General features: G+C 36.5%; 2 protein-coding genes across 8 annotated transcripts in view; both read left to right on the top strand.

Moving 5' to 3' along the window:
• Positions 1-261: 261 nt before the first annotated feature.
• The window catches only part of LOC136829475 (transcription factor IIIA-like), a 72,745-nt gene continuing 65,279 nt past the window's right edge, over positions 262-7,727 (top strand). The window contains exon 1 of one of the 4 annotated variants that reach the window (XM_067088197.1): positions 262-342. The gene's annotated coding sequence lies outside the window, so the exon portion shown is untranslated. Of the gene's footprint in view, positions 343-1,670; positions 1,802-7,727 lie in introns of those variants that run through there. The other 3 variants (XM_067088194.1, XM_067088196.1, XM_067088198.1) reach the window with 3 other exon arrangements.
• The window catches only part of LOC136829474 (uncharacterized), a 32,674-nt gene continuing 26,630 nt past the window's right edge, over positions 1,684-7,727 (top strand). The window contains exon 1 of one of the 4 annotated variants that reach the window (XM_067088190.1): positions 1,684-1,909. The gene's annotated coding sequence lies outside the window, so the exon portion shown is untranslated. The remainder of the gene's footprint in view (positions 1,910-7,727) is intronic. The other 3 variants (XM_067088192.1, XM_067088191.1, XM_067088193.1) reach the window with 3 other exon arrangements.

The raw sequence follows: 7,727 nt of genomic DNA, 5'->3' as shown, positions 1-7,727 counted from the left end.
AGCAGTTCAAATTTCATCCAATGTGGACTCGATGGTGAGAGAGAGAGAGAGAGAGAGTGGTGACAGAAAACGGAAACAGTGGTGTAGCAAAACAATGAATGGTGAAGTCTAGTAGGGAAGGTGATTAACATAACGAAGTAGTTAAGACGTCATGTTAACTATGCCGTGGTTATGATGTAAAACACTTCTGCCCAAAAACTCTATAAAAGAAGAGAGAGAGAGGATTAGGAAGGCAGTTTTGGCAGTTGCGAAGTTTAGGCAAGAAAGTTGTGTTAAAGTGCGTGTAAGTGAACTCTCTCTCAAGACAAGGCAAGACTCAGAAATTTCCTTACTCATCTCTAGGTAAGACTGCTTATTTTACAGCCAATTTTGCACTTAGTTGATTTCAGTTTCGATTGCCAGTTAACTCCAGTGAACCAGATCACAAGTAGAAGGTGAAATTTATATATTTAATCAAGAAGAAAATAAAAGGATAAATTAATACACTTCAGTGTTTTTGTACTACTGCGGCACAATTTACAGCCTTTATGCCAGGTCTCGGAAGCTTGCTGGGTATCAGAGGGCCGAACCATCCAGGTGCCATCCCTTTCAAGGTTAAAACTATTTTCAACATGCATCATTTTCTTCTCTAGAGGATGTGGCCTCAGGTAATGTGGCTTTTGGGTTCTCACGGTGCCTCTGGGGATGGGGTTGCTGGCCCTATGCCCTTTTGTCTGACCCCTGGCAGGCGCTGGTGCTCATTCGTAGCTGGGTGAACTATATAGTTGCACGAAAGGTCTTAAACTGATGATATTATAAAAGAAGGTTAAAAGAAATAAATGGCAACTTTGGTGTGGCATAAAATCCCTTAGGTTAATGCCATTTTAGAAATTTTACGCCTCTAGTGAGGCGTAAACTCTCTAAGTCAGTGCCATTTAATAAAAAATGGTCAATGAATAAAAACAACCACTTGAAGAAAGTAAATAACAAGGGAGGTCGGTGTCGTAGAAAGAAGGAATAACAAAAGGAAAGTATGAATCTTGAAAAGCAGTTTTAAGGTTAAGAGTTTTGCGCTTGATTATAATATTATATTATTAGTACTACATTGTAAAGTTCCCGCAACTGTGTTTGTGGAGTATGCGCTCGGAACCAGGAACCATTTCTCGTGTATACGACGTGAATTTGCGGGCCTAGCAAAGCGCCTTCGTTGGCCTGGGACCTTAGATAAAAAGGGGGGCGGGAAACAATAGTAAAGAATAGTTCAAAAAGAGTTTTACACATGGTTTTCTCATGAAGGATGCGTGCTCTTTCTTTCCATCCGTCTCCAGAACAGAATATTACATGACCCTCATTTTTCCTAATATTTTAAATTCTCGTTTCTGTTTTGGTCTACATGATCTCCACAAATAGAACTTTTATATTATACATTTGTCAATAAATTATTCTGAGATCTTTCATAACAGGACATCGTTTCTGCATTGGGGCCTGTGATGGGTTCTACATCAAGAGTAGATATCGTTAGATTTAACCCGTCACGTCCTGAGACATGTTTTTATAACCTTTAGATTAAGTTTTATACAGAAAACTAAATACTGATATTTATTAATATTAAAATTTAAAAGAACTTTTTAATCGGAAAACCCATTTATTCTTGTTTATTTAAACGACGTAATTTTTAGTGTCTAGTTCCCATAGATCTATGATTTCTTGAGTCTTGTAAACAAATTAAAACAATTCACGTGTGAGTAAGTGAATAACATTTAACTGAATTTTCGCAATTTATTGGTGTATTGTATATGAGAAGTTTTACGGAACAAAAAACGTAAGTAAAAATCTAATAGAAAATGATCGTAGTTAAAGTTGATTTTCTAGTACGTAACGTACCATTAAATGCGCTGCCGCCAATGTGATGGTTGTTTTGCTTACTAAGGTAAGGATTGATTTTTTTTTTGTTTTTGTAAAACCATTTTGAAAGGATTTCTTTTTTGGATTGTAGGTAGGCAAGGTGAGCTTATTGATGAGCTTAACCTTGTGTAATTTTAAACGGTGAATTCACTGCAACCACGAACCCCTAGTCTGTACGGTTATCCGTAATGACGGACTATAAGGACACCGAAACGGTCATGATTAAGTTTTGTTGACAATAATACGGAATTAATACATCATAGCCTCTTTATTATTTGTTAGGCCTATCATTAGCCCAACATTCCACACTAGAACTTGCCTTTGAACTTCAGTAATGAAGGCCACTAAAACATTTGTACTCGGGAGGCTAAAGTTGACGCCGTAACCAAGGTTTTGATATTGCATCGCTAGGCTGGTTACTTTTCCAAATGTTTACTCAATAGACCTTATGATGAGATGCACACCACTTGACATACGTGTTTAATGTCGCGATACCGATCGTAGGGTTAGAACTAGCCTAGGCTAGTATGGGGTTGCTCCGCATCAGGTATTACCTTAGAAATTGACTTTTCCTGTAGATTTTTGGTTGCTTATTAACAATTTATTGTTATTTTTTGTTGGTCAGCTGTAATTAACATCAGAATTTATATGTTTTTGTATGCTGGTCATCCTGAAATGCTATTGCGCATACGCAGTGTTATAGGTTAGTGTAGTTCTTTTTATAATAGGTGTCCTTAGACAATCCCTTGTTGAACATATGGCTCCCTGATGACTTACGCATATGCGGAACCATTCTGGTCTTTCTCCCGTTTCCAAAACCCCGCATTCCCAAAGGGTCCCCATCCTGCAGGGGACTAGTGCAGCCAGTGCACTGTAGGCATTACTTACGGTCTTTGCAGCGTGCCTTTGGCCCTTAGCTGCAACCCTTTTCATTCCTTTTACTGTTCCTCCTTTCATATTCTCTTCCATCTTACTTTCCACCCTCTCCTGACATTTGATTCATAGTGTAACTGCTTTGAGGTTTTCCTCCTGTTACACCTTTCAAACATTTATTGTCAGTTTCCTATTTAGCACTGAATGACCTCATTGGTCCCAGTGCTTGGCCTTTGACCTAATTCTATATTCATTTCAATTCACTAACAGGGTCCCCAGCCATGTTGGGTAGATATTAGGTTAATAATAATTGACCGACAATAAACAACATCACTTCCTTTATCAGGAACACTAAAAGTATAGGAACAATCAATATCCAAGGTAATAGTCCTTGCAGAGTTACTCTGTAGTTTTACCATCATAGGTTTGGTGTGATATGATGTATGTCCTAGGTATATTTGCTTCCTATTTGGCTACAATGCATTTAAATGTGTTTAGGCTACACTTAAAAGGTACACTTGGGTGAACATTTAGAAAAGAGACTGTACTTGTACTCATTGGCAAAAGTGTTATGGGCAAATGTAGAGTTAATTTACATTGATAGATGTTGGGGAAAATTAATGGCAAAGGGAAAACCAAACTCAGGTTAAGTCATCTGGTTTAGTGCCATGAGGACAGGACAAGGGTTTATGATGTGGATGATCACATCGAAGGTGACAGACGACTAGCCTGCATGTCCTGTATAGTGAAAATTCCCAGATATTTCCAAAACTACAAAAATATTTGGGTAACCTAACAGAAAACAGTTTTACATGATAATTTGCACAATCTACCATATGATTGAAAATAAATCAGTCACAGTCTTATAAGTTTTTCTTGTGAACTACAGTCCATCAGGCTTGTAATTCAATTTAAGATTTTACTCTGTTCATGTAGGCTTAGCCTACATCCAGCCTATAATAAACAAATATTTAGAAATTTGTACCCACAATGAGGAAATCAGTACTAGCCATACAGTCCTTTAATTTAACTACCACAGTTGGCAAGGCTTGGCAGGCTAGTGGATGGTTTTAAGATTAAGCTAGGTTAATATGCTAAACCAGTGAGGTTATGGCTGGCCTAGCCAACATAGCCTACTTAGTCCCCAGGTAAGGTAGGCAAGGCAGCCAGGTAGGCACATGGTGCACTAGGCTAGGTTTGTTGATTTTTATACAGAGTAGACCTGGGTGACAAAAACTGCAGGAATAGGATTTTTCTGATAGTTTTAAAGGTGATTTTGATAGATTTTACATTATTTTCATGGTAAAAGATTTTTGTCTAATTGAATCCTGTGTTTTTGGGTTTGGGAAGAATGAAAACTAGATAAAAAAAAAAAAAAAAAAAAAAAAGAGAAGAACCCACCAGTATAATCAAACTTTAGGTGCTGGTTTGTATGCTAACCTTGGAAACCCCACCCCAACCAAATTTTACCCCAAACTTCCTACTGGGGGGTGGGGGTGGAGTTGTAACTGGCTAATAAAACGTTATTGCCAGAAATAAATGCCATGTCCATTAAAATCATGTAAACTACAATTAGAAAAATTACATTTCAATTTTCAGAATTCTTAATTATCACTGCCAGCAAATGAGGAGTTTTGTATCTTTGGGGCTAGTATTATAATTAGTATAATGTGTTTTGTAACTCAACAAAACATTGGCTGAATAAGTCAGAATTTGAAAAATGCTGCCAGAAGTGTAGTGATGCTAGTACAGTATTACACATGCACACATTTAGTTTGACAAATGCAGCAACAGACAGAATTATGTAGTGTTACTAGGAAGGAACTATTCTAGTAAACATCATTTTGTCCTGCAGTATGCAGCAATGTTAAGAGGTTGGTACAGACAGGAGGGTGTGTGTTGCAGTCACCTGAACTTGGCATTGCTATAAGACCTTTTCTTGTGCACGTGAATTTCTATTTCCCCAGTTATCCAGTCGTTAAAGTCAAGATTAGACCGTGATTTAAATGTACTATTATACTTTTAACACATTAAATAAGGATTGGCAACAGTTGAATTGTGAGATGCATTCACATTAGATATTGATGTCGTGCTGTAAAGTACTAGTTAGTAGCATAGCAGTGCTTTTAGAGATTTGCTTGTGAAATGGTGCCCTTGTTCATTGCTGGGTTATACAGTTTCCTTTATAAGAAAGTGCCTTTCTCAGCATGACAAACATTCATATCTAAGCATAGTAGGTCTATACGGTCAGTGCCATCATTACCACTTGTTTCCACATTAGTTGTTCTCATGTTTTATTGTGCTCTCAGTATTTTCATTTTCTCTAGGATTCTTTGTGCTTCCTGCTTAGTACCTAGGATTCTAGGTACTAGGGAAAATTTCCCTTTTAGAAGTCATATTTTCATCATGGTTGTCATTCTTTATGTGTTTGCATGTGTCCTCACTTATGAAGTCAAACTACCTAAGATTGCCTGTGTGTTTGGACTGGCCGTTGAAGAATTACATAAAAAATATTTGGTACAGTATAAATTACAGAAGGCCATTTAGTGCATCAGGAAAGTGCTGTTGGCTACCTAGAGAAAGTAATCCAACATCAGACTCATTAAGCTTGGCTAAGCATACAAGTTTTACGTCACTAATTATAAAGGAAAGATAGTACGTTGTAGATACATTAGATTCAGAGATGTAGGATTTCAGCATGCTTTGCCAAGGATGAAGCAGTTACTGTATGTTGTTTGCTTTCAGATAATGTTTATCTATCATTCTACAATCTGTTTGCTTCGTTGTGATCTTGATAAAGCTCTGTATTCCATTTAGGAGAGCTTATGTCACAGTAATGTTTACCTGGTTGCACAAAAATATGAAGCTTATCATATGTCAGAATTTGGTTAGCTCTTCTGAAGGATATAGTGAATTGAAATTTCTGGACTTTGGCTTTGTAATGTTTACAGGAATGTGTAATTTCTTTCCCATTATTTTTATGTTGTCTAAATTTACAGTGTAAACGTTTTCTTTGGATGAAATGAGGACTTCTGTTTCATTCAACTATTTCATTCAGCTGTGCAGGATGGTACAGTATAATGTTTGCATGCAGGTTGGTAGTTTTGCCTCTTCTGAATGTGAATGTTACAAGAAATTTTTATAAAGACAAAAAGTAATAGTGCTTTTCATTGTGCAGTATTATTTTCAACAAGGTATTTTTTAAATGAACCTTATCTCCCTATTACTGTATATAGCTTTTGTGGAAGTAAAAGCTATGCGTACTGTAATGAGAGGTAAGTATTTAAAAAAGCTCTTAAATTAAATGTTCATATATGTTTGCTGTGGTTTTCTCAAAGTTTTAATTCTGATGTTAAGTAATTAATTTATATACGTAAGATCTTGTGTGATGAATTGTATTCCAAAGGTGCAATTATGGACTGCTTTTTATGGACAGTTCTAGCCATGTCTGTATTTCATTCTAGTGATTTATGGATATTCTTTGTACAGCCGCTCTGGAAAGTCCTGGCACACTTTTCAGTGCGTTTCAGACGAGTTTACGCAACAGTAACTGGCAAATTTCATGGTTACAAAACAGTAACTGGCAACTTTCACGGTTCAAAACAGTAACTGGCAACTTTCACAGTTACAAAGCAGTAACTGGCAACTTTCACGGTTACAAAACAGTAACTGGCACTTTTCATGTGGCTATTCCTCACAGGTCATATGTAACCTACTACAAGGAAAAGTACACTCATAGACGACATAATGAGTGCGCTGGTTTTTTTTTTTTTTTTTTTTTTTTTTTTTTTTTTTTTTTTGACAGATTATAACAGAGAGAGAGAGAGAGAGAGAAAGCTGCACTGCTTGCTTTTTTAAAAATTAATTGCCATTCTTTTCCACAACCTTATGTATTTGTTTGCTCAACATTGCTCTGACTAAATACATCTTCCTTTAAGACATTAGGTAAATGAAATAGTGAGTATACAGTACTGTACTATGAATACTGTACTGTACAAATAAATATATTTATCCCTATGCAACTATAAATTAACAATTTGTGCAAGTCTTTTCACATAGACCCATATATTTCTTATAAGAAACAAATATAAATGAATAAATAGATCAGTGACTCTCAAACTGAGTGCTGTGGCAACCTGGCCACAGACAGTGCCTAGATTATCGTGAATTTTGTCTTGGCTAGATCATCTCGATGAACATTTGTTAAATAAAAAAAGTTGCAGAAGTCTTCATGTACTGTAATTGCTATCAGTGTATCTACTCTAATTGTTATCAGTGTATCTACTCAATGTTTATCCAGTTCTTACATGTGCATTGTTTGTGCAGTATATTTCTGCATGTATGGTGTGCTGATTTTGGATTGAGTATGAATATAATTTTATTCATTAAATAAGAAGTTGATTCATGCGATATGGTGGGATGGTGAAATAGGGTGCCACAGTAATGACTACAGTAGTTAGGGTGCCATCACTAAAAAAGATTGGGAACCACTGAAGTAGATAAATAAACAAATGAATATAGGCATAGTTGAACCATTACTACATAAAACTATAAAGTAATGGAAGAATTGAATATCTGTTCTCTCTCTCTCTCTCTCTCTCTCTCTCTCTCTCTCTCTCTCTCTCTCTCTCTCTCTCTCTCTCTCTCTCTCTCTGTTACTGAATTATGAACCCATATTGTTAATTAATGTACGTAATCTCTTAGGCATTGAACCCACCATCTTTTCACAAATGTTTATTTCTCCTGTTTAGGTGTAAGTGGGTCCTGGACTGACTTGGCCTGTCTTGTTAAGTGCTCCCTGGTCTTGGTATTACTCACATCTCATTTATTAGTTTCATAACCTCAAAGGCTTTCCATGGCACATAAGTCACATGGTTTTGCTGGCCATTTGAGTCTGATTACACGTGGATGTTCTCTGAACTATTCTTGGAACTTCATTTATGGGTCTTAAGTTCCACTGGACCGCTGGC

Source organism: Macrobrachium rosenbergii, chromosome 44 (genome assembly GCF_040412425.1).
Source record: "Macrobrachium rosenbergii isolate ZJJX-2024 chromosome 44, ASM4041242v1, whole genome shotgun sequence".
Classification (NCBI taxonomy): Eukaryota; Metazoa; Arthropoda; class Malacostraca; order Decapoda; family Palaemonidae; genus Macrobrachium; species Macrobrachium rosenbergii.
The sequence above is the reverse complement of the archived record's forward strand: the minus strand, read 5'-3'. Positions and strand labels throughout refer to the sequence as shown.